General features: G+C 48.6%; 1 long non-coding RNA gene across 1 annotated transcript in view; it reads right to left on the reverse strand.

Moving 5' to 3' along the window:
* Positions 1-5,350: 5,350 nt before the first annotated feature.
* LOC119449628 (uncharacterized) overlaps positions 5,351-26,751 on the reverse strand; it is a 203,036-nt gene continuing 181,635 nt past the window's right edge. The window contains exon 5 of the long non-coding RNA XR_005191243.2: positions 5,351-5,525. This is a non-coding gene — a long non-coding RNA (uncharacterized LOC119449628). The remainder of the gene's footprint in view (positions 5,526-26,751) is intronic.

The raw sequence follows: 26,751 nt of genomic DNA on the forward strand, positions 1-26,751 counted from the left end.
GCTAAAGCAAACCTCATATTAACTCGGATGCATAAATTTATTCTTTTGATCGACGGGGAGTGATCCTACTCACTGAGGCAGATAGATAGATAGATAGATAGATAGATAGATAGATAGATAGATATAGATAGATAGATAGATAGATAGATAGATAGATAGATAGATAGATAGATAGATAGATAGATAGATACCCGCACTGACTGTTTAAAGTGACCGTGTGTTTGTAAGAGACGGGCCCGGTGCGTGCTTCGTAGCAAATGATGTGAGACACGACGGACAAATATGTCCTGTCCGTACAAGCAAGTGGCCTCTACAACACGCGTGGCAAATGTTTAAACACGGCCGCGTGTTCTTCCCTCACAACAGCTTCGAGCAGAAGCTCCAACACATTATCGAGAGTTCTGCGAACTTCAAGCCACCAACTACTTGTGTTGAGAGTGTTTCATTTCTAAGAGCGCCGTTTCCATTACATTCACAACCAAGTGGCGCAATATTCCGCGTTAAGAACGCCTACAGAAGCATGCGAAATTACTGGGAAGCAGCGCTACGCTGCCAGTATGTCGACCAATGGATAAAAGACAGAGCTTGGAAATAAGCTTCGCGAGCACGTAATTCGGTTTACATGGGACGACGGCGGGGGAGAGGCGCACTACAGCCGTCACCTAACGCCTAGGACTTATCATGATGTGTATTAATCCGATGTGAGTATAGGACTGTGCCGAGTCCGAGAAACAGAGAGCACCGCTTGCGAAAGTACAAGATACGGAACGTGCGAGCGAAATAAAGTCCCGAGATGGTGAGCACGGAGCAAGGAGCAGCGCTACAGATGTACTTATTCCAGCAGTAAGCGTCATTACAGGAGAGCTTTGCCAGTTTCAGCCACCACAGCGAAGCGTCTGTTCAAATCCCTCGGCAACCGCTGCGCTACGCAAAGAGCCAGACTGGAAATTTATCCCTTAACTGCGGCAAGGGATTTGTTTCTCGGCACTTAACGAAAAATGCCGGCCAGATGCGAAGACAGCGCCATCATTTCAAGCAGTACGGAACTTATAGCGGCGCCGCCACTTGCCAGCTGCACTGCAGCATCTTCGCGAAAATCTAGTTAAACAGAGCGTAACCCAGCATAAAGGGGGCGAGTAATAACGATTTGCAAAATAAACCGCCGCTATTCGAGGAGCTGTAAGAGAAACCAAAGCGAATACGGCCGCCTTTTAAGAAAATGCCGAAAACGCACTGCAGCAGCATCTGAGGAGATTGAAAGTGAAAGCCCCGAGATATGTACATTTCACAGCGAATTCAGGAAGAAGCGGAACGCTTATATAACAGCGCTCTTTGAAATGCCACGGCGGCACAAACGGTGCAAGTAAAGAAAAAAATCTAAGCGACTAGCAATAGAAGAGCAAGAGAGAGAGAGAGAGAGCTCGCGTGGGCATCTGCTAAGCGACGCCGGGAAGAAATAATGGACCGTCGGAAACGAGGCCGTAAAAATCTGAATGGCACGTGAAAACGATGCAGCCAGCGGGCGATGCTTATGTACTGCCGGCGCCGCCGCTCGGCAGTGGACCCGGCGGCAGGGCATAAATCGTGAACTTCCTTAAAGAGAGAAAAGCGAATGCTGCAGCTTTGTTATCTCGAGTTCGGGTATTTCTTCTTCCTCTTGTGTTCCATATTAGACATGCCGCGAAACATCGAAAAAAAAAAAAAAAAAAGCGCCGGCTCGCAAGCAACTTGGATGCGCCGAAGCGCCCGAGGAAGGCTTCACCACGAAAGAAGAAAGAAAAGTCGTGCGCGTCGAACACGTGCGCGCTTCGCGCATACTGAAAACCGGGCCAAGAAGAAGCGTTAACATCATCAGCACGAGAGCGGCTATATCTGCGAGCGAGGCGAATGCTGGCGAGAACTTTTCCGCCTCTGCCGTTCTTGCTGCCAGCGCCGCGATAGGGCGACACGAAGACGCCACGAGAACCAAACAATGGAGACAACAAACAAGCGAACGAGTTGCCGAGAAAGCAAAGAAAGAAAGGGGAAAAAAAAGGGACAAAAAGAGTGCAACGTTCACCGCGGTAAGTATACGTACAAGTAAGTAAACAATAAATAACGGAAATGCAGAAATCGCAGCGGCAAAACGAACTCGAACGGCCCATATAGGCGTTAGTGTCGATGTTCGCACGTGCGACCGTGCAGTATAGTTGCTAGCTCTCCTCGAACGTGGCGCGTTCACTTCTGTCGCCTCGTTCCTCCAAACTACGCAGTTTCACTTCGTCGCAAAAAAATCTCCGCATTGCGTAGGAACGTCGCACGCGGCGCATGCATGCACGTGTATGTGTGCATACATTTATATCGCTTGCCGGTTCCGAGCAACAAATCTTATAAGCTTTCAATTTCTCTCTCTCTCTCTCTTCGCGTTCTGGTTCTTTGCGCGCCGGGCGACCGACCGATGCGCGCAGTCAATCGTGAAGGCAAGCCGGGACTGAGCGACGGAAGAGAGCTTAAAGAATAAAAATAAGAAATAAATGAGCTAAGAAACACAGGAAAATCTCAGGCTCTCACCCAAACAGAGAAATGAACGAGCGGGAAAGAAAGAAAAAAAAAAAGAGTAAAGGCGTCGTGCCCGGCGGGAAGAAAGATTTTCGGGACGAGCATTGCTTCGAATGAATAAGCCGGAGCCAGTTTAGTACCCAGTCGAGGGTAAAAAAGAAATCGCTCGGCGGCGCCGCGGCACCGCGCGACACACAACTCGTTCCGATGCCCGTCGTTCTTCCTTCCGGATATTTCGGCGCAGCAAACTTTTGCCGTTCCTTCCTTTTTCTTTTTTTTCATTTCTCACGCGCAGCACTGCACATGCAGCGCCCGACTATTTTTCGCGGTTTCACAGCGTCCTTTTCTTACGCTCTCTCCTCGCCCACAGCTATGCGCAAGCAGTTGACTCCGGGTTGACAAGCAATCGCTGCCACCGGCAGCAGAAGCAGCAGCGCCGTGGCGCCGACCGAAACATTCCCTTGTTCGCCAGCACTACATCGCCCCGAGGTGTTTCGCGCGCTCGCCGCTGAAGGCCCCCCTCCGCCCTCGCTCCACCCTCGTTTAGGTGTGCGCTTCTTCAGTGATTTTTTTTTTTTCTGTTGCTCGATCAAACGGCTTCCTGGCCTGCGCCATTTTTCTCGAGTAGAAACTTCGCGCCCGCCATGCTGCGCTTCATTTCGCGCTTGTGCAATCTGTCTTCCCACCGAACGCGCCACCGAACGCGCCACCGGCAGCGCCTCCCTCTCCTCCCGCCTCCTCCTTTATACCTCCTGCACCCACAGCGCGGGTGACATCGGCGCGTCGCTCGGAGAGGCGCCGGGCGAAACGCTTCACGCGAGCGCGCGACGTTTCTTAAACGGAACAGGGACAAGCGAAGCAGCAGCAGCGACACGGGACAAGCTTGGAGAAGTCTCGGGGACGAACAGCGAACGGCTGACGCGCGCCGCCGTGACAGAAGTCTTCTCGCCTTCTTTCGGGGGCTGTCAGGAATGGAAGCGGCGGTTTTTCTGCGTCGCGCTAAGCAAGCAAAAGCAACGACGGCTTTCGAAATGCGGAACGAATGAAGCGGTGCGCGAACGGCTGCGCTACGCGGGAGTGCTGCTTCGCATATGACATCGAATCGTGGCGAACGGTGTCGGTCCTGATTCCACGACTGCCCCGTCTCGAATCGACGGCCGCTTCTGCGAATAAGCAAGTCCCGTATCTGACGTCCATGTTTCTGTCGCAGTAAATCGCTCGCCAGGCGAAGAAATTGAGCTCCTATTACAAAGCTGTGCACTTGCTCCTGACACGTGGCGCGTTTTTAATTATTCCTGTCCAGCCCTTCAAAGGGATACGGAAAACCAACCTCGTTCCGTTAGTTAGCACTTCAAATTCCGCAGTTTCCCTTTATTTGAGCAAGCTGAATGACAAGCCCCACACGACACCTTTGTTAGCCAACTATAACAAAACATGCAAAACACATAACAAAACAGTTGCATGTAAAAGACGCGTTGGGGAGGGGACAAATGCCGGTGCTGATATAGCAGCACATATTAAAAAGAAAACAGCGCGAACAACAGAAGGCGCAGGAAGACAGACAAACAGGACCGCCAACACTCGAACTGTCTGTTCCTCTTTGAGCGTCTTCCGTTGTTCGCGCTCCGCACCCCCCCCCCCCCCCCCCCCCTTTTTTTTTTTTTTTTTTCTTTTTTTGTTGACCACGTGCGATATATGCCAACTCGTCTAGTTTTTCGGATGGGAGGCTTTCTAAGCTCGACTTCTGACTTAAGCCGATCCTATAACGCATGCTTTACCAATGCTTTAACAAGGGACTAGAGCTGGTTCTGGCGGTGCTTTGTTTATGTATACCGACGCGAAGAGTAACACCACGGCTCAAGACGTCACATGTCACGACGTCTACAGCTGCCGAACTCTCGGCTCTGCGCAGTGCCCTTCAATTTGTTCACCTAGATAGCCCTGGTAAATGGGCCGTGTTTTCTGACATAATACCGGCCTTACACTTATATGCAGTCAGTTCTCCGACGAAGATCTGACGAACAGCTGACGTACGAAATCAGTGAACTTCACTACGACAAAGAGAGAGAGAGAGAGAGAGAGAGAGAGAGAGAGAGAGAGAGAGAGAGAGAGAGAGAGAGAGGCCACAAAGTTCTTTTCCAGTGGTTATGTCCCCATTGCGGGACCAGTGGAAATGATCACGCAAACAAAGCTGCCCCAGCGTCACAACACGAAAAACAGAGCGTTCCCATTTGTCTTTCCAGGACAGACGCTGCAAGGCAGCTCTGGTACACACGCTGTCTTTAGCAGAGTGGGACACCCCAAATATAAGGCACACCGGGATACACAAATTCCACCGAGTAGTTATAGGAAACGCACGCTCCTCCACAGGCTGTAGGCACGCGTCAAAGGATTGCATTCCTGTTATTTGTACTTCGTGGAGGTTCAGAGGCAAATGCTCTCTGCTACGGTTTCGTTTCCCAGCCGATGGGGAAGGGCTGCGAAGTGCCCGTGCACATATATGTAAACTAGTAAACGCGGCAACATATTTTATTACAGTCGACAGCAATTTTATGGTATTGCTAAGATAACCGAGCTAAAGAAAAGCCTTTAACCTTATCAACCGATTAAGTTTCGTTAACATTAATGACGATGCACAGTCGAAAAAAGAAAAAAAAAGTAGTATAAGGACATGCATATTCTAAGCAAAAGGAAAAAAATAAATTCAAATTTCTCAGACCTCCATTGGCTGAGGCGCATATTAGCCTCCTCGGTAGCTCAAACGGCTCGCAGAAATTTCTAGCGCAGTCCGGCAAACAGTATACTCGATTTGAAGACTGGCTTTAAGAGAGCGCAGCATCGAAGCCTCACCTCCGCGAGTAGGAACTGTGTGCACTGTCTCCGGGTCGTGTGTCATCCAGTCGTTGCCGCTGCCCGCCTGGCGAGGCATGCGGCGTCCTCCGCTCCGCCTCCCGCCGGCTCTCTTCACCCGGTACGGACGAAGCCGCCTGCACATAGGGAGTGAAAACGCTTTTAAGATACAGAAATCTATCTATCTACACACACACCATCTACATCTACATATCTATCTATCTATCTATCTATCTATCTATCTATCTATCTATCTATCTATCTATCTATCTATCTATCTATCTATCTCACACACACACACACACACACACACACACACACACACACACACCACACACACACACACACACACACACACACACACACACACACACACACACACACACACACACACACACACACACACACACACACACACACACACACACACACACACACACACACACACACACACACACACACACACACACACACACACACACACACACACACCGCTGTCACTTTACGACCGTGCGCTGGCCAAACCACGAAACGCCACGACAACTTGATAAAAAGCAACTTGTATCGGGGTGGGGGGTTCAGAAACGCAAGTATTTGCGGCCGAGCGCTTTCTCTATCAACGGCTGCTGCAAGAAGCAAGCTATAGTAAGTTGAGGAAATCAGTTGAGTTGAGTTGAGAATCAGAAGTCAGTTGAGGAAAGTCAACCGCTCACCGCATACGACTTCAGCCGTGCTCTCGATGAAATGAGCGCTTCAAAAAGTTTCGCGATTCAGACATACTCGGGGAATTCTCAACGCCTTCCCAATCCCTTTGAAACGAGCACTGTATTAGCGCGCCATCGTTCACCTCAAGGGCCTAGACATACTAGAAGTTTGATTCGCGATGGCACAAATATAGCACGCTATAGAGACGTCGAATTCACCCACGTACGAAAAGGCGCCCTCATCCATTATTTGCGGCAACAATAAGTATACGTTTATGTACGTAGTCGTCTGGATACTGACGCTGATCTCTCACCACAATAAGTTTTCATTCACATTAGTTAGGTTGCCGCGGCCACGTTAGTGACGCAAGATCCAGTCAAAGCGAAAATAGGGAAGGAAGGGGCTTGCTCGGTATTTTATAGAAAGCTTTTAAATTGCTACGAGCTTCCAGTAACTGTAAGCTCATTTCCTAAATTCCGCGTTCAGAAGCACGAGCCACCATTTTACAGGCGTACTGCGGGCAATTAAGGATGCATCAATTCAAAGTTTTCGGTTATGTTTACATCGCGTTTCTCTTTGTGCTGCCCCTAAGCGCTTATACTAACGTGCTTCCACTTTTCATTTGAAAAGGCAGCTCCGTTTAGCTGTTGTGGAAGTATTCGGTGAGCGCATCTGCTGGATAAAGACGGCACACAACCACGCAGTCCAGAGTGCCGTCGACATCGGGCTGCGGGTCAGATTGACTTGCCGGAGTAAATTAGCCTCGATTAACCCGAGATAATACAAGGAAAGCACTTTTCGCGCACAAAGTCGAGAACAAAGGGGAAAAAGGGAGGGGATTTGAAACTTCAGAAACAAAGGCGCAGAGAAAAAGGCATACAAGGAGACATTTCTGCTAACAGTCTTTACGGCAAATAAAGGCTTTAGACAGTGGCATCGCAATCCCCCCATACATTCCTAAACGCCGACGCAGCAGAAGAATCGCTGGGGAAACGATGCGAGTAGCAGTGGTCATAGAGGGAGCGGTTTATGCGCATGCGCAGGCAAAATAAGCCTGCACATAAAGGGAAAGTGAAAAAAAAAAAAAAGCTGCTAGCGAAGTACGGCAAAAAACAAGGCCGCAGAATACCATTTCCTTGATGCACGCAATGCTCTGTCACACTTTGCATAATTGGGAAACGGAGTCCTCAGGAAGTAGCGGCTGTGATGAGGACCCCGAAGAATAAGATGGCGACGAACCATAGGAAATTCTCAGAGAGGTGAGGAGACGAGAAATTAACGGTTCAAGGCATGCGAGGGCGGGTACCCATGCACACACGCACACAGCTACAGAAAGCCAGAGAGAGATAGAGATAGCGAGAGAGATAGCGAGAGAGAGAGAGGGGGGGGAGGGGGGGCTCGCACCAATGCATACAGGACATGACGTGCGCTAAGATGGAGAAGGCTGCCTAAAATTCGAGGAGGAAGTGCTGCCCTTGAAGAAGAACAATGTCATGCGGTAAAAGAACGGAAATGCGCTAGCCAAAGCGTGCCGAGCTGAATGGCACGTCGAATGGAGTCGAGGGAACGCGAGCAGTTTCTTAGCACTTCCTTATACGCGCACATACATCTATGAGAACATTCGAAAAATCGGGCTTGCGAGGGCGGCCCGATGGCCTTTATTTTTCTTTCCGTTCCCGGTTTGCCAGAGGGGTGCGTATTAGCATTGAGAGAGCCACCGCCGGCACGCCTGCGCGCTTCTACTTTCGCCAAATGTATTTCGACATGTAGCTGCCAGTTCGATTTGCTATGCAAATCAGTCATAACGGAGCGTGGCTGCCCTTGCGTTTCTCCGCTTCTCCGCGCGTGGGGACGTTTATTTACAAAGCAAATAGCGGCACTTGCTTTCTTGCATAAGTAACTCAACAAAAGACGCAAGCAGCATGTACACAGCTGTGAAAGAATGTCTGAACACGGTGACATTCAAATCTAGCAAGGTCGCACGAGCGACAGAAAGAAAGAAATACCGAGGAAACCGAATGAGTGGGAGTCTCTTCGAAGACAAAAGCCAAAATCGCATCTGCATTAACCGTCGCCGTGAAGAATAAGCTGCTAAGTTAATTTGCCGAGCGCTCCCCGTTCTCCTGGATGCACAGGCAGCGACGTCCCAGACGCCGATCCGTATTATGCAGAAACTTGAGAATTAAATGACACCCCAGCCTCGGCATCAGAGACGTTGAGTCAGAGGAAATAACGCCACGACAGCATGCGCTTGGGTTTCGGCGCGTTTTTGTTTCTTTTGGTGCTAGACTGCAAAGCAGATTAAGCAGCGCTGCCTTGCCGAACTTGTCCCTGCACGCCTCAAGGAAGGCTCGTGAATGCTTATGAATACGTAATGCATCAAGAACGGGTGCTCGCATCGCGCAAGGTTTCGTTATAATTTGTGACACCAAGATAGAGAAAGAAAAAAAAAAAAGGAAAAAGGTGACAGGGTGCAAATAGCGAGAAACGGGCTAAACTGCCAATCATAAAAGAGAGTACTCTGCAGAACTCTTTTAATCATTTTATGCCCCATTACGCGAACATCCGTCGTAGTCGGCGTGACCGAAAGATGGTACCAAAAATGGCCGACGACGCAAAGAGTAAAAACAGGTTAAAAAAATGCTCGCATGGACGTCAAATTTCTCAGGGAGGCTCCTGTAAACATAGTGAATTAATTACTTTTTTATACTAATACCTTTTTGATACTTTGCAGTTCCCATCAATCAATAAAATCAAAATTGAATGCCGTGTACTCAGTAGCGACGGAGCCAGTCGCGCCGTAGCGCTTCGACAAACAGAAGACTTTACGAAAAAACACAAGCTCTGAAATATGAGTCTCTGAAAGACCGTAATTACGGCACAGCGCCAAGAACTTCAAATACCACAGAAGAGCGGACACCACAAGCGCTTGTGGTGTACTCTCATCTACCGTTCTTGAATTTTTTCGCGCTCTACCCTTTACCATGAACACGTACCAACTCACCCAACTTTCCATCTTCATTCAGTAAAAAGCGTAAGGCCTTTAAATCTCTCGCTAATAAGCAAACTAATACATTTATGCATATATAGAGTGAGAATGAGTCAACACCTCAATGATGCACGAAAAGAAGAGAAACAAATCACAGTGTACTCAGACATCATCGCTGCGGTTCTTCACTCCCGCTAATGGATTGCAGCTGGACGCGGCCGAAGCACTGAATGGAATTAATGAGACTGGCCGAAAAGGGGTAGGCAAGGAGAGGCAGGAGCAACGCAGAACGCGCAGCGGCGAGCGACAAACACGTCGTGCACGTCGTCCGGGCGACGCCTCCCGCGCCGCTGTTTGCCCGCCGGCAATCATCTCGGAGAGACGTCGATGGACGTACACGCTCCGCAATGAGGCGCCGGCCACGACACAATGCGCCCCCAGAAAAGGAAGGGCGGCGATGCGCGGAAGGGGGCCACCAAGGCGGCAAATTTTCGCCGCGATGGCCAAGATGGCGGCGAGCCGAATGAGACTCGTTTGCTGCAGGCGGAAGGGCAGTGGTCGGTCGGCCGGCCCTGTCAGCGGCTGTGCAATAATAATGCCCGCCGATGCGTCCCTACGCTCGCCGCGATGTCTAACAAGCTGACCCCTCCTTCTCATCTTCTCCCACCTTTTCATGCTCTGCTCTCTTTCTGCTTGCCCATCGGATGTTGCTGCGAACGCAAGGTCACCGACGCGCGCGATGAGAGAATGTCTGCACGCATCCACTGCAGTTTATGAGCAGCAATCGCGCGTATATTCCTCTGCAAGAGTTCTCGCGTTTGCGTTGGATCCTCAGCACACGTCACGAAGCGGCGGCGGTTATGGATATACTGATGATTACGAAAATGACGACGAGGGCGAGCAAAGCTATGAGCGGAAGAAAGTGTCCTCCAGAGAAGTCATCGTATCAGCTCCAAAGTCAATTCAGCTTTCGTTAAAACTTCCAGATCCAACGACGAGGCCCGGCCTCAGGTGAAGTTTCGGTAGCGTTCAAACAGTTGGTGAACAATAAACTCATAAGCAGAATCAGAACGAGCCTTAATTAAGCAGTTCATGCTAGAGTGGGTTGTAAAATGAGGAATCGATCAAGTGTAATAGCGAGAAAATTATTAGCAGATGGCGACGCAATGTCAAGAACAAATCTTGCAAGCAAAATGCGCTGTGAATTAAGCCACACATTTCTTTCTTTGCTTATAGGACGGGTTTTATCGAACAGTGCGCACTTTGTCGGATTACTGCAGATTAAACGCACAATTGACGGTTATATAGTGTCATTACGACAGCATCATTAAAACCGACACACGTTCGCGGCACTTGTGTTATATCGTGTGGATGATGAAACAATAAAGTGGAGCTACAATATACATATATTTATCAGTGAAGCATAGAATCACAGGATCCGGCACAGAAATAGTTCAAAGAATAAAACCACGTAGAAAAAATAACATGACTTCACTGACGTCAGTTAAGCCACGTTATTTTTCTTCCGTGCTTCGATTATTTGAAGCCACGTTATTATTAGCCACGTTATTAGTTAAGCCACGTTATTTTTCTTTAAAAAGACAAGTCCTCGGTACAGTTCCTTCAAGTCAAGTATACAGTCTACTTCCGGTAACCCTGTGGGGGCCGACGAAATTGATCTAATTATCCAGTGGGTCAAAACACGACGCAGAAAAAAAAACGCCAGCAGATACCACTGATTTATTTGCCAGTATTTGCCCGATTCTGACATGCCCCCGAATCAAATGGGCAACCACTTTATATTCGTCTAAATTAGAAAACTAACGTAGGAATGGCATTAAAGCTCTTCAACAAAGCAGGAATCTAACGCGCACCCGAATTTTAGCAAGAAAAATATGTGTGGCGCAATGGCGGCCGGTTTTCTAAAGTCAGCTTCGTCGCACGATTTTGAAAGTTAGCTTCGCCGCAAGGCAGTCTTATTATGCAGTAAAGCATACAAACAGCCGTGAATGCGGTTTTGCTTTTGTATCCGATTGCAACACGCAGGCAATTTTCGGCCAGTTTAGATGAAGAAAAAAAAATAGCACACATTGAATTGGGTAACTACCATAATCAGACCTTGTGAGCTACGGTGATTGCTTGAAAATATTTCGAGGGCAGGCTGAAAAATAGGCGGTTTCGACGGGAGATGACGTGGTGGTGGTGGTGATGATGATGTTGAAGCAGGCGGGGTTACACTGGCATACATAGCCGGCAATTGTTCCACCTGATCCTCCTTTGAGTGGAGATCAGGGGTGTGTCACCAGGTGTCGATGAGCCCCGTGTCTCGTAGGAGGGCTATCAGCAGTCGTTGCGCTCTCTTCCTGTGTTAAGCGCATGCACTGCCCCTAAGCTCCATTGAGACAGCCGCTGTCACTAAAGGGGTTGCTATTGGAGTCACTATAGGAGTCAGGCGCGTGCTTAGTGGCCAAGTTCGAATTATCCGGCGAAGGCCAATTTTAGGAAAGAAACAACGAAAGTTTGCGCCCATAAAAATGCATGGACGCATGGGGTCGAATAAACCAAAACATAGTACTCGTAGTCGAATTAACGGAAGTCTGTTGTATACGCCTTTGTAAGAATCGTTGACCTGTCGTGGTGGCTCAATGGTTATGGCGTTCTGCTGAGGAACACGAGGTCGCAGGTTCAATTTCAGACAGCGGTGGGGGTGCTCAGATGAGAGCGGAATGCAAAAGCAATCTTGTACTGGGTTTTAGTGCAATAACCCAATAACGTCAAAATTATTCCAGACCCCAGAATTTATACCTCTATGGCGTGTCGCTTAACCCTGTGTTGCTTTGGGACGTTAGACTTCACAAATAGAGTAGAATGTTGTTGACAATCTATAAAAATAAAAACGGTAATATTTGTCCACAAGTAAATTATAGGCCTTCTACGCGGTTAGTGCTATATTCTGAGCCCGTTGCGCAGACGTTGTACACCTTGGATAACAAATTTAAATTCCTGATGTCAATGTGAGCTACGGAATTAACTCAACTTTCTATAAATGGGCCAAGCTGGCTTGAAGGACATATTCAAGCTGCCCGACAAGTGTTCAAACAATCTTGTGACAGCGCATTTTACAAGACGCTTTTCTTTGCGAGCCAATTTCAGGATAAAAATATAAGGAAGCTACAGGTACAAAACGAGCGCGCGAGAGAGGAACCCCACGCCAGTTTACGCCACTCTTGTCTTTGCGCGCAGGCCCTACCAAAACATACCGACACGTTCGTTCATGCAGTTTCCCTCACCTCAACTGTGGTCACTGGTGCTAGTAATCGAACACGGTGCAAGAAGTGAAAGAAAACATACACACACACAAAAACGAAAGTGAACCATGCGAAAAAGCATGCACGGGTAAGCTCAGAGCGCGGCCAAATCAGGCTCGCTCGGTGCGCGAGACAAGCTCGCTGCTGCTCGTGGCACCGCGGCAATCGGCGCTTGCGCGCTCGCTGTAATCCACGAGAGGCCCGTGAAGCGCTCCACGGTTCAGCGATCAACAAGCGCGTACCGTCTATTGACCAATCGATTCTCCCGACGACACGTGGCCCGCGCACTACCCTATGGGCCTGGCTGTCTGTCGCCTTCCGCTTCGCTGAGTCCGTCGTCGCCTGAGGACAACACTTCCGCCGTGCCGTCGATCCCGTGACAAGCACCACGGCAGCTTGGCGCACAAAGAGAACCGGAAGGGGCCCGGGGGAGGAATACGCCTCAACGTCCGCATCAGCTCCCTCCCCCTGTTGTCACACCTCTCTCAACGTCGCCGCCGACTGTCGTCGCTCGTTTTCGATCTCGCGCAGAGATGGACGATGTTCTCAATCAACAGTGGCGCCTTGCCAGCGCCTCTCTCCTCTCGCCCGCTCTCTCTACGGCGAATCCCGAGCCGTAATCCGCTCTGAGAACGCCTTGCTTCCCCGCCGCGCGAAGCGGCCATATCTCAGCGACAACAAATGAAACACCGGTCAATCGGCCGCTGGGAAAGAACATCGCGATTGCGGGAGAGAAATGACGCTGTGTGTTGCCTGTTCTCACTATGCCTCGGCGCTGCTTTGCTGCCGTACTAGCCGCACAGGGATCGTCGCGGGGAGTCTCACGCTGTCCCGCTGGGAATTAGCGCTCTGCATATTGACGCCTTCTGAATAGACGGTCCATGAATGCGTACGACTTACAAACATACAAGCAAGTTATACTTACATACATTGAACTTATATACATTGGCGACCAAGCACTACCGTCGCTGTTAATCGAGGAGACAGGCGCGTGAAGTCTGAGCGCGCGATCGCTTTAAGATTAAAGAAAAAGAAAGAAGGATCGAATTGTGCATACAAAGGTTATATTAGCTCACGATGACAGAAAGCAGAAATAAACGCAGCCTGAAGTATGCAAGCCAGGGTGTTCCAAGGAACTATTTAATGCCAGCAAACGAGGATAGAAGTTGACGGGATGCTGCTGCGCAATGGCTAATAAAGAAAGAACGAAATACCAGGTCGGCTGTTTATTGCACTCTGCGCGTATAAAGCATGTCAGCAAACAGCGGCGTGATTACTCCGTGGCGTTTAAAATTCAGTTATTGACAAAATAGAGAAAGAAAGTTTTTCCAATGCGGGCAAAAACCAGCCGCAGGCGCTAAAGGAAATGTGTACACACGTCTCCTTCCACCGGAAAAGAAAGATGAAAAAAAAAAAAAATGTTACGATGAAATAAAAGCGAACGAGAACATGCCTAACGCGATGCTGCCAAAAGTGGGTCGGGCCACGCACCTAAGAAAACTTGCGAGGGATGAATTTCACGCGCAGCGTTTTTAGACGCCTCAGCGTTTTGCATATTTAAACGACTCGAAAGCGATCGATTTGCCGACGAAAACGAAACGCTTCGTCCAGCAATATCGCGAGGAAGCCGTGCATGAAGCGGCGAAATTACGGCGCAAGGAAGCGCAGCACCAGCGAACGCCTCGAGACGTAGGATCGCGAAAAGTGCTCCGAGAAGCTGACGACCCCGTTTACCGACCATGCAAATATGCACACTATAGATTCATTCCTTACACATTTTTTTTTTCATTCTTCCGCTTATTTCCCCGAAGGCAACAGGGATAAAAAAAAAGAAAAAAAATTGGAGAGCGCAAGAAAATCGCGCGAATCTGAGAAAAGAAATACGGCCGGAGGCCGCGAGTTGCAGTCATAACTTCGTTATTTCCGACATAACTGATTACGCAATCAATCTCTCGAGCCTCCTGGAAAACGAGCCTGGAGGCCAGAGCGAGTTCGTCCTCGCGAATTGGGCGAGCCGCAGGCCTTGCTTCTTTTCTGCGCGCTACATATACGCCTGTTACTGTTTGCCTTAAGCAAGCGTCCCGGGATACTGTTGGGGACGGCCAAGCGAGGCAGTGAGGCTATATGTATACGCGATGAAACGGGATGCTGGAAACGTGAGAGCTGGTTACTCCGCGGTACTCGCTCTCGATGATGAACGCGGTCCGGTGGCTGCGCGCTCAACCGTTTCTCCGAACAGACTCACGCATGCGCGCCCACGCAGGCAGAGCAAGAAAGGCAGACAACCAGAAAATGCTAATCTTTCAGACGACAGGGAAGAAGAGGTTTCAAAACTAGAGAATCACAGCAATAGTGTCATCCAATCTGCGCGCATTGTGCGGCATTTCGCTGCGGCAAAGCAGCTTTTGTTTGTTTATTTGTTTTTGTTACGCTGCTTGGGGGTTTAAATCACCAGTACACAAGGTACGTGCCAATGATACGTTGAGCTGAGTCAGTGGGTATGCATGAGCGGAGTCGGATGATGTTCAAATAGGCCTATGTAATCTCGTACAAGATCGCTTCACAACCTGCGCGGAGGATCACAAATAACAGGCGGTGAAAAGGGAGAAAAAAAAAAAAAAAAAACGCCGCCGCACGGCAGCTGTTTCTATTTGTTAGTTTTGTTATGATGTTTGCACTGATTGTTGCCCAATCTCGCCTGCCACCCAGTCAGCATGCAGAACGCGATTGGGCAAATGGTGCAGTCAAAACAGCGCTTTGAATTTCCATTTCATACGATAGCTATCAAGCGCTATACCCACGGCACATTAGCCCTAATGCCAATCTTGTTACAGCCTGGCTAATCAATACAGCGCTATACTGTAGGCGCAATTATCCCGTAACGCCCGGGTGAGCTACGCATAGTTTCGCTTCCGTCTTGATCTAGCCTTTCATCCTTCGTCGCAAATACAGCTCGCTTGAAAACTTAACCCACCGCACGCAGAAATAAAGTGACGATATCCAGACGCATAGATACAACTATAATTTGTTATCGACGACGAGGTAACTGATTAAATGTACGTAAGCTAAGTGATTGCTACAGCCCTCCCGCAAAAGTTATCAAATCCCATGTTAAACGTTACTACATGCAACAGGACCTTTTAACGAACGCAGCAAATATAATCGCCTTTCTACCATCCTGCTCGCTACGCCAATGGACACACATAAGCGTGCAATGCTATCTGCTCGGACACTTAAACCTGAAAATGAAAAGTGTGTATAAGCGTGCAATGCTATCTGCTCGGACACTTAAACCTGAAAATGAAAAGTGTGTACAATTCACCACATTGTGAACACCGCCCGTCCAAATTTTCCTGCCGATGGAGGCGCTTTTGTCATTCATGAACAAAGCGCCGAAAGTGTGCAGAAGTGCGCTGTTTCTGGCACACTTGAGTCCAACGAATTCCGTACCTTATATTTCCTTTTCCTTGAATCTCTTTCACACGTACTTTCAACATTAACCAAGCCGCCGCCCCCGCATACAACGGTCGATGCAAGCAAGCCGGACGCACTTTTATAGTGAGCATGCGCAGAGCGCCAAGGACGCACACGAAATGCAGTTTTCCCACAAACTATAGAAACAGTCTAGGTCTGCTGTGTTTATCGGGCACTCGGCCGTAATTAATTCCTCCTTAAATAGCCAGCACAGCGCCATGCCCGACAAAGATTTCGGTTGCAGAGGGGGAAGCGCTGTGCAAGAGGTTATCTCCCTAGCAAGCGTCAGTTAACGCAGCTCTCTCAACACTCTCTGTGCGCTGCAATTAATGAAGCATCTTCACGTTAAATAGTACCGCTGTCCCGCCAAGCCCTGTCCGGAGACTACTTATCAAGCGCCTGGCACGCAAGAGCGCTAAAGAAAGACAAGCGTATCAAATTGAAATAACTACAGCTGCTTGGGGACTTAGTATCACGAAAAACACCCGCACCGAGTAGCGTAAAGAAAGCTTAAAAGAGCTTACGAAACAAGCTGGCCACTTACCGATACTGAGCCAAATCATATTATGATTAGCCGTGATTCACTCGCTCTCGGTGTACAGAGCACCTTTTCAGAGACAGAGATGCAGAAAGAGCGAAAATGTAAAGAAAGATAGAAAGAAGGAGAGAAATAGGAAGCCTCATCTTACTAAATGGCACCGGATACATCACGCGCAGCAGAATAGAACAAGGTAAAATAAAAAGAAAAAAAAAGATACAAGAAAGAAGAAAGAAAGAAATATGGTTGAGCGAGCAGGCCCGAGTGACGTGCCTTCTTTGGCGTTGTGCCAAGATGTCATCGTTAAGGTCAATCAATATACGCGTACAAGCACGTCGAAATATGAGCTATTATTCAATGCAGAGAGAGGGAAAGGAAACACAGGGAAGAGGTTAACCAAGGATGTGCCCGGTTGGCTACCCTACATTTGGGGAAGGGGAAAGAATAGGTAAGAAAAAGGAAAGATGCATACGTCAGTAACGCAGGTGCGTGTACTTGCAGCCCTGTATTGTGACAACACAACAGGAGTTATCTACGAAGTTGCACTAGCTCATAGCGATGTGTGCAGAAGTTGTGTGTGCAACCGTCTTCGACCGAGTTGTCGCATCAGAAACAAAATTCGTCTTTCTTCGAGAACCCTTAACATATTTTGTATAATGCAGTTTCCTGTTTTACTGAAGGAACATGCTCATTGTAACAAAGGCGAGTCTACAGCTGAACTGCAAGAAAGGACAAAAGCAAACAGACAATGATGCCATTGTCTCCCTTTGTCCACTGTTTCAGCTAGCTGTTAAAACTCGTCTTAGCCATGAACCAACAATCAAAGTGGCTGTTTCAAATTTCGTCGTGGAATACGGCGGCCCGGACAGAGAAAAGCCAACCACCCCTTCTACTGGCATACGTTATATTAAAAATCTTTCGTTTTTTTTTCTCGCGTAAATATTTAAACCTTGTCGTCCCCGGTTTATATGTCTAGACGTTACACACGAGTAGACATGGGTTGCGTAATCTGCTGCAAAACTGCCCATGTCAAGCACTCGCTTCGAATAACTTGGATATATTGCCGCGCTGTTGGCGCTAGGCTGTTTTCAGATTATATATGGGCCTCCACGTCTCTCAAGGCCTCCATACGGACGAATCAGACCACCGCAGGCGAACGCAGCGTACGTGTACATACGTACACTTGTATGTATGTATGTATGTATGTATGTATGTATGTATGTATGTATGTATGTATGTATGTATGTATGTATGTATGTATGTATGTATGTATGTATGTATGTATGTATGTATGTATGTATGTATGTATGTATGTATGTATGTATGTATGTATGTATGTATGTATGTATGTATGTATGTATGTACGTACGTACGTACGTACGTACGTACTGTACGTACGTACGTATGTATGTATGTATGTATGTATGTATGTATGTATGTATGTATGTATGTATGTATGTATGTATGTATGTACGTACGTATGTATGGCTGCCGAAACTATCGCGTACTATGGCTACGTGCACAAGATTAGATAGAAATCTGTCGCACAATAGAAGCTCTTTCCCCAAGTTCAGTACTAAAGAAGCGAAAGCAACATGTCCGTCCGGCTTTCTTTTCGAGAAGAAGTTCAGTACTAAAGAAGCGAAAGCAATATGTCCATCCGGCTTTCTTTTCGAGAAGGTCGCACACTCCCACCGCTACGGTATTGCCTCGCCGGCAGTCCTAATTTGCTAAGAGGACGAATGCGTATACGCAATCAGTGCACGCAGCATCCACAGAGCGGAAGAAAGGGCGCCCCTAACAAAAGGCGAGAGACAGCGCAGGGCCGAATGAGTGCACCGCGCTCACAGGACAAGGAAGTCGGCGCGCGAAGAAAAGGTGCGGCGAAAAACGAAGTATATAGGAGCGGCGGCGAACCAAGGAAGGCAGTTTCTTGTACGGCCGGCGCAGAAGGCCGAGCTCGAGCTGCGGAAGGAAGCACGTGTCAGACGAGGAGCGGCGCGCGGGGACGCAGTCCCAAGACGGCCCGTGTCCGTGGCCGACGAGATTCTCTGCCGCGCAGCTGGGTTCGTTGCCAGCGCAGCGACTTCATTGTGCTCGGCGAGGTGGCGGCGAGTCTCTGCGGCGCGCTCACAGCGCCTTTGTTCTTCGCGGGCACCCGCTGAAAAATCAACGTTTTGCGCGAATAGCCGCATTGTCTGGGCGAATGAAAGAAAACCTGCGGGATAGTGTGGAGCGGGGAATAAAAAAAGTTGTGCATCTTTCTTCTTCTTGCCCGCTCAAAGGCGAATGCCGGACAACCGTGTAGGAAAAGCACCGGGAGTCTGGGAAAACAAAAGCTATACCGCAGCCACAATTGAAGGTAGCAAGAGCGGCGCACCGTGTTTCCTGGAATAAAGCAGAGAAATGTGACAAAGAGGCTGTGCATAAAAGGAGAATAAAACGAAGAAAGGAAATCAAAGGAGGGATAGGGAAAGAAAGGGAGAGAGAGAAAACAAAAGTCGGTATCGCTAACTGCTGCGCATAACCGGAGATACTGCGACGCAGGTACACGACAAAAGACGGGGAACCGCAAACCTTTATGGCTTTTCGTTTCCTTCTTTTCTTTTCGGGAACAATGGAGTACGAATACAATGCTAGTCTTTCATTTCTTCTCCTTTCTTTGTTAATAAGCGATAAGATTTGGTGCCTTCCCGCACTTTACCATTACGCCCGCCCGTGACTTTTACGGCGCGGTCTAAGCCTTCTGGTACAGGTAACACGCTCTTATTGGGGTGGGTAAAAAAAAACAACTCAAAGCACTCTAAATCTGTCTCTCTCAAACTTAATGCCGCTGCTACTGACAACAATCTCATAAATGCAGCACTGTGAAGCTCGAGCTGCGTAACAGAGAAAAGCCGCGATGATGGCGTGGACAGTGCTATTCAAGTGTTCTAGCGTGAGATATCTTGTAATAACTGTGGCCGCGCCTTTTACTGGGCGGGAAATGTCTGATTGCGACCGCAGAGTCTGCAGTGTGCAAGGCGTTGTCATGCCAACGGTACATAACTAGAATGCACACACCTTGCCATCACGAAAATGATGTCACTGGCCGCAGCGGGCCATTAATGAAGCCGTTTAAAATTTATAATCACATTCCTGAAACCGTTTCAAATCTAACAAGTGAAACAAGATGGATGTCGTACTTGGAGCGTGTTTGAAAAGATTATGGTGAAATAAAAGAGCGACGCCACAAAATAAGTGCTAAGAAAACTGAAATCAGGCTGTTGCTTCTGCTCGGAAGATTCCTTTACATTTGTGACGTCGGTTAAAGTTTGACATTAAATAACCACTTGACCCGGCGACCTATCCCATAACCACCGGTTTCTTTACATGCCTGAAAATGCCCCCATCGATGCGCACGAACCGCTCCATAACATCGTCCTTCGAATCCAGCTTCTCCGCAATAGAACATCTTATGAGGAGAAGCCCACCTCAAAGCTTACCATCGCGGAAAGACTCGCACGATGGCCCAAATACAGGGTGTTTTTTTTTTTTTAGCTGCACTAAATTGTTAAAATTAGAAAAATATAAATCTTGATAACGTTATGTTTGCCATTCCAGTGTACGGATAGGCGTCCTCTAGATACAGATCAATTTACGCGCTTACGTGCGTAATTAGCGAAGCTACGGTAATTAACTTTCTAATTATCAACAATAGGCGGCTACAGCAAATGAGTACTTTGGGACCCGTCCTCGACACTACCTATCCCAACGATCAAATTTTGAATAGCGGAGTTCATGTGGGAGCGATGCGAATAATTAGTTCCCCTTGGCAGGCTCTTTGAAACCGAAACTGGCCGCAAAAAGAGCGTCTGTGTCGTCGATGTCGCCGTCCCCCCGCCTTTCGTCACGTCTCCGAAGTCACCGCTGGTCCGGTCGCTCGAGCAGCTTACGTTATCTCCTTGCTGTCTGCGGCGTTGGCCTAGCGCTTCAATGCCGGCGGGCCGCCAAATTTACTTCGTCATTCCGTCGGGCGCCACGTTGCGCTGTAGCGCCAACCCCGCTCCTTGGGCTTTTAGATACTGAAGGCACGGCGTCATATCAGTCTGTAGCGTCGACTGCGAACGCCGCAGACAGCAAGGGGATAACGCAAGCTGCTCGCGCAGCCGGACCGGCGGTGACCTCGGATACGTGACGAAAGGCGAGGGGGCGGTGACATCGACGACATAGACGCTCTTTTTGCGGCCAGTTTCGGTTTCAAGGAGCCTGCCAAGGGGAACTAATTATTCGCGTAGCTCCCACATGAACTCCGCTATTCAAAATTTGATCGTTGGGATAGGTAGTGTCGAGGACGGGCCCCAAAGTACTCATTTGCTGTAGCCACCTATTGTTGATAATTATAAAGTTCATTACCGTAACTTCGCTAATTACGCACGTAAATGCGGAAATTGCTCTGTATCTAGAGGCCGCCAGTCCGTACACTCGAATGCTAAACATAACGTGACCAAGATATATATTTTTCTAATTTTAAAAATTTGGTGCAGCTAGAAAAAAAAAAAAAACACCCTGTATATGAAATGGCCCGCGGACGAGCTTGGCGTACTGAAGTAATGAATATCAGCATATTTAGCTTTTGCTCACGTGCGTATCAATTCTTGATGAAAGAGCTTCCAAGAATAACTACTCGGTAGGACCAAGCTGGGCCATTTTGTTGCGAACTCCGAGCTTAGTGGTGCGAGTCACAGTATGGAAAGGCGAAAGCGATCTGGAACCGAAATGACGTCCGCTGTTTCAATTTAACTGCAGTTCGCGTCCCCCCCCCCCCCCCCCCCGCGCGCTGGTTATGGTCTCTTTATTGTCTCTATGTCACTATTACATCGTTGTCGCATGCACTCACTTACACACTCACTTACACACACACACACACACACACACACACACACACACACACACACACACACACACACACACACACACACACACACACACACACACACACACACACACACACACACACACACACACACACACACACACACCACACACCACGCACGCACGCACGCACGCACGCACTTTCTATCTCGCTTATGTGACTTCGCTTCCATTAAAAATCGTTGAACCTTGCTCATAAAGATTAACTGAATACGTCAAGAGCATCACAGTGTATGTCTTTGCAAGCAAAACACTGCAGCTATCTCAAAGGGAAAGGGGGAATCCAGGAGATGAGAAGCTCGGGGTGCTAGAAAGAACGAGATTGCTCTCATAGGTTTGAAGACAGAAGAAACATATCAATCAAGAGGGGGAAAAAAAAGAAGAAGCAAGGACAAAGGTACTCGCTTCGGCCATTTCAAAGGACGCCCTTCACAGGGCCGCGAGATGCAACGCCACTACGCAAAGGACGCACCGATGGACAAAGGCAACATCTGGCACCGTTCCAGAAGTAGAGTCGCTTCTACGGCGTCACTCGGAAGAATGCTCACCTCTTCCTTCGCAGTAGCAGCGTTGTTTATCTCGCCGTACACTACCACCAGCGCGGGGAATTTGCCTGAAAGCAGCGAGAAATCTTCCATACAATGTTTCCCGCAAGGGGGAAAGAAAAGTAGGTAAGTGTTTCGCCAGGGACCGCTCGAAAGGCATACAGTGCGGCCGAAAAAACTGGCGCAAAGGGGCACAGACACACTTACACACACGCGCGCATGAGGCGCTCGAAAGGCATAAAACGTGGGAGAAACGCACGATGCAAATAACGAGGACGACTCGGCGAAATTGCGAGACGGCTGCGAGCGCGATTTCGCGGAACCTGAGGGCACAACGCAAATAAAAGAGAGAGGGAGAGAGAGAGAGAATAATAAGAAAGAAGAAACAAACAAACGGCAGCCGAGAACACTCGGAAAACGAAGTCATTTTCAACACAGGCATTGGGCGTACGGGGCCAAGGTCGTGATATGAAAACCCGAGTGCATCGCCATCGTAAACGAGCTCCTCTCGCTCTCGGCGCCAGTTTTAGAATGCCGGTCTTGGGAATGCCGGTCTTGCCCTTGCGGCGCAATTCCCTGGCGACGCGCACGGGTCACGCAACCGGCAGTCGCAGCGCGGTGAAATTGAGGCACAGATTCCATGCGCGCTTTGACGCCGTTTCTTCCGGCTGAACATGAGCGGGTTGCTCCATCGTGCGCCACGTTTCCTGTCTTTTATGACGTCATTGAGAAATTACATTTCCTTTTCTAACGCAAGTTGATTTATAGACACTGTTTTGATGCTTTCGCGAAAACAAAAGTAAAAAACAAAAATATCTTAGCGGAGCAGCGGTTTCAATACGTGACGCGGTCCAAACAGAAATGTTCATAAACACTGTGGTACATTATTAAGTGACTTACTTTAATTTTTATGCGGTGCTTGTTAAATGCCAGATAAATGGTACAGAGGGTAATCCTCAGACAGAAAACACAGTATGTTTAAACCTATATAAAATATATAACGGTTTCTCCCACCTTATTCTGCTCCCCGCCACGTCGCATTAGCAAAAGCGCAGAGCGTATAATCCAGCATATTATCATAATATTGGCAGTTAATCGAGTTCGAAAATGTTTCTATTTATGGAAGAGCGACATAACTACAACTCGGGTTATAACTGTATATGGCTCCCTCCCTAAAGGGAGCCTATACAGTAACTCAAGCTACAACATAAGAAATAAAAAGAGAAAGCGCTGATGAGTAATCGTTATTGTTATTGAACGTAAATGAAATTAAATTGTGGTGTGCGCGCCTCGAGCGGTAAAGCAAACGCGGCACCACAGGTGAAAAAAAATTCGCCGGCTCTATAACTGAGAACGCACGCATGCATCGAAAGTAACTATTTACCCCTGTTTTCTCAACCATTTGTCTCATTTTTTTATCTACGCACACTTAAAACGTTGTTTTAATGTGCGGTACTAAGCCGCCTGTTATAGTGTGCACCGTCAATAAAAAAGAAAGAAAAATACAAAGTACAAACAAACGATATAAAACGAAACGAATGCTTATTAATCAGGGACGAGTACTTGTTTCCCGTGCAAGTTGTGGATTCGCGTTTACGCTAAGCAAAAAAAATTCACGTCCTTTTTTAATCCTGTCGTCGTTCTTTCACGCTGTTCTTCAGTGTGAATACACTCGGAGTATTAATTTGGAGGAAGGATGCACAAACTGAATAAATTGTTAACTACAGTTACTGTTACCGCTCAGCGCCACACAAAAGAACCTCCTTACTGTTTAAAACCAGGTAGCACCCGCTACCTGGTTTTAATTAATGCACCCGCAGCCCCAAGTCCGGCCCGTACAAATTTCTGTGATACGTACTCTTCACTCCTCCGCATAAAGATGGAAGTACAAAGATGAAGCGCAAACGGCATCATTTCTGAGCCTTTGAACAACGAGTGTTCGGACGGGGGCCATACCGCGCTGTAACACTGAAGAACGTAAGTGCGTGGTATGACATGTTTCAAGAAAAGGCACGACCTGCCACTTCCACGGCCTTTGCGCAGAACCGTTCTGCGGGCGCTTACATTTGAATACGGATTGTGTCTCGGCTGCGACTGGGCCGGCATGAAATATCGCGCGCTTGTTTTTCAAGATATTATGCGCGCCGACTTCATGTCATGTATGGAAACAATGACAAACAGCGCCCACACAGGGACCGCCATACGACGTCAGATGAAAGAGAAAAAAGCCTGGAGGATTTTTTTAAACAGCCGATAAAGATCCCTCGAACACCCACGCTTTTTATCTCGCGTCTCAGCTGTCTTTCCCCATTTCGGGCGTTTGTTGCTGCAAGGCATGTTTACTTTCCCAACTCACAGGAGGGAAGAAAGACCGCGGATGCTCGAACAGTGTGGCGGAAATTGTAGGCACACGAAAAAGGAAAATAGTTCATTTGAAATTCTAAGCAGTTCGGTGTGACTCGCGGTCTTACGTTAAGTTCAACCGGTGCTGTCCTCATTCGTTTCGCCTTTTGTCGCAGCCGTTCGATACTCTTTGTTTTCAAAGGGGCCCTCGTCCCTCCGCTCCCATTGAAACGCATGCTCGCTAGTCAGACGCGTTCTTCGGGGTCGCGCTTCGCCACAGGTCGGTGCGGGTCAAAGGAGTGCAAGGCAGCCGTTCCCCGAAAGTAAGTTTATTCGCCGCCGCTGGCACATTTTCGATGCGCTCCCGTCGCTCCTTTTTGTCCCCTGAGAAGTGCGGCCTTGCGCAAAACTTTACGAAGTCTTACGAGTTACCTAGCGGCGTTTACATGAACCTAACAACAGGAGGTCGAGTCGGCGTGTTCCGTCACTCGGCAAAGATTTCAGCTTCGAGTTAGCGGAAACTCTCGGGGGGATCGCGATCCCTCTGAGCTGATATCGGGAAGAATCAAATTAAAGTTCCTTTAGATTAGGTGAAGCGCGCTTCAGCACTACGTATTGCAAAAGCGGTCGTTTATACGGTTAGGTCGAATCGCCTCCTCGACCGCCCTCCTATATCAAATTTAGGGAACCCCCTTTTGTGCGATGTTGACTGCCAGAAGGTTCCTGCGAGCATTTTTTTAACCGACGGTTTGAACAGTGAAGCAACAATGCCTCGAGTGCATCAGTGACGAGCTTGCTTTAAACGATGCTTATTGGCCTGAATGAAGTCAGCTGTCACTGTATTATCTCGGAAAAGATCTAAATTAAAAAAAAACAGCGTTTAATGCAGAATTGTTATCATTAAGGCTAATTGATCATCGTATTATGTCTCAAAGTTACAGTTCAAATGAGACTGCGTAGTAAAGATAGCTACAATCTAATTTCGACCACGTGCGGGCGGCCCCTTTAATGCGCACGAATGTATGACTACACGAGAGTTCTTCGCATTCTGCCTCCATCGCGTTGCTGGAGCGGCAAGTCGAAACCGCGACCTCTTGTGTAGCACTAGAACGCGAGTCACCGCCCCGCAGCGGCCGCGGTCCACTCGCGGTGGACAATCTCAAAAGAGTCTGAACCATGGACAACTTAGTGAACGGGATCGAGATTAACAACTGTATATTACATATGAAATCAGAGATGCAAAGTAGTGCAACAGCTCCGACTGCTTTTATTTGCTCGCTCGTACGTGAACAGTGACCGCGGATCGTACCTTACCGCGGATCGTAGCTTGGGCATGCATGCTGCATTGTATACCAGGACAAAAGTGCGGATAAGATGCGCCCACTAACACATGCATACTACGCAAGGCTGCCGACTGTCTGCGTTCCCACCATTAAAACGGAATTCCTACATGCTAAGTGCACCTCCCAAAGGCGCAGCGCGAAAGGCGCATCTGTGCAAGTATTCCTCAGACGTACACCGAGTGGGCGTTTCGTGTTAAACGAACAAATGCGAAGCGCACTGCGCCTACCTAACGACTGAGAACAAATTAGAGCACGAGAAGCATGCTCGGAGCTAGCTCAGCATTAAGAAAAGAGAACAAACACGCATGTATAAGGGAACAAAAAAAGAAAGCACGCCCACGGACCACTTATATTGCTGCGAGTTCTCCGAACGAGCACGTACATTTCCCTCCGAAATAAAATATATAGACAAAAGAAAGCGGGAACGCAGTCGTGCGCGATCCAGTGAAACACTAGAACTGCGAACAGGACGAGGCGGACGGCCGTCCAGCGCCCCTCGAGGTATACGCGTGGCCGAAAGCCGCTTATAGGTCCGCCTGCAGCGGTCGTCCACTCGCACAGATCGATATACGCTCTAGTTTTAATTAACGTCCCGGACTCTCCGCGAACTATGATGCATTACATCCACTTGCGGGCACAATGTTAGCGCGTCTGCTAATCGAGTGCGGCGCGAGGAGGCCGGGCCGGGTGACGACGCCGTTGTATACTCGGAACAAACGCCGAGTGAGGTGTGCCGCGCGCACGTCGGAAATCCGCAGGAAAAAAAAAAAAAAGAATAAACACCGGCCTGCCCTTGCATACGCGACTCGTGTATTCGGAGCGCCGCAGCTGCAGCCCATCGCTCTCCACTATTTCAAGGATGGAGGGCTCGGTGTCTCTTTACCGAGCGTCGGCGATGCACGACCGGAAAGATCCTCTTTCGCTAGAACCGGAGCTCGACCCTGATTGACGGCCCTCACTGCTGCCCTACTCGAAAGCTGATAGGCTCGAGTATCCCTGTAACGAAAGAAGGGTAATGTCAGTGCTTGACCTGTGTCGCGGGGCACGGCTACGTACTCAACAGGGGTCCTCGACGTGATTGGAAAATCGATGGTGGGACTGTAGCTGACACGATCGCTTGGGTGACCGCTGAAATTGGAAAATATTTACTGTAGTGATGATCACGTTTAACTGTCCCGATAGAGAGGCGGTTAAACGTGTCATC

The sequence above is a fragment of the Dermacentor silvarum genome, chromosome 4 (genome assembly GCF_013339745.2).
Source record: "Dermacentor silvarum isolate Dsil-2018 chromosome 4, BIME_Dsil_1.4, whole genome shotgun sequence".
NCBI classification, from domain to species: Eukaryota; Metazoa; Arthropoda; class Arachnida; order Ixodida; family Ixodidae; genus Dermacentor; species Dermacentor silvarum.